General features: G+C 64.7%; 1 long non-coding RNA gene across 1 annotated transcript; it reads right to left on the bottom strand.

The window, feature by feature from the left end:
- Window positions 1–306: 306 nt before the first annotated feature.
- Window positions 307–1,490, bottom strand: LOC131574564 (uncharacterized). Its single transcript, XR_009276538.1, has 7 exons — window positions 1,479–1,490; window positions 1,186–1,333; window positions 978–1,119; window positions 741–769; window positions 628–709; window positions 533–574; window positions 307–492 (listed from the first exon to the last, which is right to left on the bottom strand). It is a non-coding gene; the product is annotated as an uncharacterized LOC131574564 (long non-coding RNA).
- Between the last annotated feature and the right edge of the window lie 1,485 nt (window positions 1,491–2,975).

Below are 2,975 nucleotides of genomic sequence, written 5' to 3'. Positions count from 1 at the left end.
TGTCCCCTCCCTGCGTCCCCTCCCTGTCCCTGTCCCTGTCCTGTCCCTGTCCCCTCCCTGTGTCCCCTCTGTCACCTCCCTGTGTCCCCTCTGTCCCATCCCCTGTCCCCTGTCCCCATCCCCTGTCCCTGTCCCCTGTGTCCCCTGTCCCTGTCCCCATCCCTGTCCCTGTCCCCATCCTTGTCCCCATCCCTGTCCCCATCCCCAGTGTCCCCCTGTCCCCATGTCCCCAGTGTCCCCTGTCCCTGTCCCCATCCCCAGTGTCCCCAGTGTCCCCTGTCCCTGTCCCCTGTCCCTGTCCCCTGTCCCTGTCCCGTACCTGGACGAGCTGCGCCGTTTGGGGACAGTCCCCACGGGGGTGGCCGGGCCCCGCTTGGGCCCCGCCAGGGACTCCTCATCCTCCGAGCGGCTGGTGGCCATGGTGGCACCCTGGGGACACCTCGGGGTCACCTCGGGGTCACCACTGTCACCTCAGTGTCACCTCAGTGTCCCCTCAGTGTCATCTGTGTCACCTCAGTGTCACCAATGTCACCTGTGTCACCTCAGTGTCACCAGTGTCACCTCAGTGTCACCACTGTGACACCTCTGTGTCACCTCAGTGTCACCTCAATGTCACCTCAGTGTCACCTGTGTCATCTGTGTCACCTCAGTGTCACCTCAGTGTCACCTGTGTCACCTCAGTGTCACCTCAGTGTCACCTCAGTGTCACCTCAGTGTCACCTCAGTGTCACCAATGTCACCTGTGTCACCTCAGTGTCACCAGTGTCACCTCAGTGTCACCACTGTGACACCTCTGTGTCACCTCAGTGTCACCTGTGTCACCTCAGTGTCACCTCAGTGTCACCTGTGTCACCTCAGTGTCCCCTCAGTGTCACCTGTGTCACCTCAGTGTCACCTGTGTCACCACTGTCACCTGAGTGTCACCTGTGTCCCCTCTGTGTCCCCTCAGTGTCACCTCAGTGTCCCCTCACTGTCACCTCAGTGTCACCTCAGTGTCACCACTGTCACCTCAGTGTCACCTGTGTCACCTCAGTGTCACCTCAGTGTCACCTCAGTGTCACCTGTGTCACCTCAGTGTCACCTGTGTCACCACTGTCACCTGAGTGTCACCTGTGTCCCCTCTGTGTCCCCTCAGTGTCCCCTCAGTGTCACCTCAGTGTCACCTCTGTGTCCCCTCAGTGTCACCTCAGTGTCACCTCAGTGTCACCTGTGTCACCTCAGTGTCACCTCAGTGTCCCCTCAGTGTCACCTCAGTGTCACCTCTGTGTCACCAGTGTCACCTCAGTGTCACCTCAGTGTCACCTCAGTGTCACCTCAGTGCCAGCTGTGTCACCTGTATCACCTCAGTGTCACCTGTGCACCTCAGTGTCCCCTCAGTGTCCCCTCAGTGTCCCCTCAGTGTCCCCTCAGTGTCATCTTGGGGTCACCTCAGTGTCGCCTGTGTCACCTCAGTGTCACCTCAGTGTCACCTGTGTCACCTCAGTGTCACCTTGGGGTCACCTCAGTGTCCCCTCAGTGTCACCCCAGTGTCACCTGTGTCACCTCAGTGTCACCTCAGTGTCACCACTGTCACCTGTGCCACCAATGTCACCTCAGTGTCACCTCAGTGTCCCCTCAGTGTCCCCTCAGTGTCCCCAGTGTCACCCAGGGGTGGCAGCACAGCTGGGGGGGGTTGGGGACACTCGGGTGACACCGTGGGAACCTGGGGGACACTCGGGGTCACCTCGGTGCCACCCCAGGACCAGGACACAGCCTGGGGACACTGAGGGGACACTGAGGGGACATTGAGGGGACACTGAGGGGACATTGAGGGGACACTGAGGGGACATTGAGGGGACACTGAGGGGACACTGAGGGACAGTGAGGGGACACCGAGGGGACACTGAGGGGACACTGAGGGGACATTGAGGGGACACTGAGGGGACATTGAGGGGACACTGAGGGGACACTGAGGGACAGTGAGGGGACACCGAGGGGACACTGAGGGGACACTGAGGGGACACTGAGGGGACACTGAGGGGACACTGGGGGGACACTGAGGGGACACTGGGGGGACACTGAGGGGACACTGAGGGGACACTGAGGGGCCCCCCCGGTGTCCCCAACCCCCCCCCGGTGTCCCCAAACCCCCCCCGGTGTCCCCAAGGCCCCCCCGGTGTCCCCAGGGCCCCCCCGGTGTCCCCAAACCCCCCCCGGTGTCCCCAAACCCTTCCCGGTGTCCCCAAACCCCTCCCGGTGTCCCCAAGGCCCCCCCGGTGTCCCCAAACCCCCCCCCGGTGTCCCCAAGGCCCCCCCGGTGTCCCCAAACCCCCCCCGGTGTCCCCAAACCCCTCCCGGTGTCCCCAAACCCCCCCCGGTGTCCCAAGGCCCCCCCGGTGTCCCCAAACCCCCCCCCGGTGTCCCCAAACCCCTCCCGGTGTCCCCAAGGCCCCCCCGGTGTCCCCAAACCCCTCCCGGTGTCCCCAAACCCCCCCCGGTGTCCCCAAGGCCCCCCCGGTGTCCCCAAACCCCCCCCCGGTGTCCCCAAGGCCCCCCCGGTGTCCCCAAACCCCCCCCGGTGTCCCCAAACCCCTCCCGGTGTCCCCAAACCCCCCCCGGTGTCCCCAAGGCCCCCCCGGTGTCCCCAGGGCCCCCCCAGCCTCACCAGCACCGGGAGCTCCAGGCCACCGTGGTCGCGCCACTTCCGCTCCGCGCCGGAACCGGAATTACGTCACTGAAGCCTCAATGGGCGGTGCCATAGTAACGGTCCCGGTGCGGCCTCAGAGCGCGGCGCCATCTTGAGTGCGGGCAAGGCCTCACTCGCGGCGCTCTGGCCGCTGTGTCCGGAGCTGTGGCGGGGCCGGAGCGGCCGGACTGACCCGCGGGGCGGGGACGTGTCCCGTTAATCCGTGGCCTGACGGAGAAGCGGCCACTCCCATCATGGCGGTCACCGCATCCATCATGGCGGCTGTAACAGCCATCATGGCAGCTGACAC

This window comes from Poecile atricapillus, unplaced genomic scaffold (genome assembly GCF_030490865.1).
Source record: "Poecile atricapillus isolate bPoeAtr1 unplaced genomic scaffold, bPoeAtr1.hap1 scaffold_431, whole genome shotgun sequence".
In the NCBI taxonomy this organism is placed as follows: domain Eukaryota; kingdom Metazoa; phylum Chordata; class Aves; order Passeriformes; family Paridae; genus Poecile; species Poecile atricapillus.
This window is presented reverse-complemented; position numbering and strand designations above follow the sequence as displayed.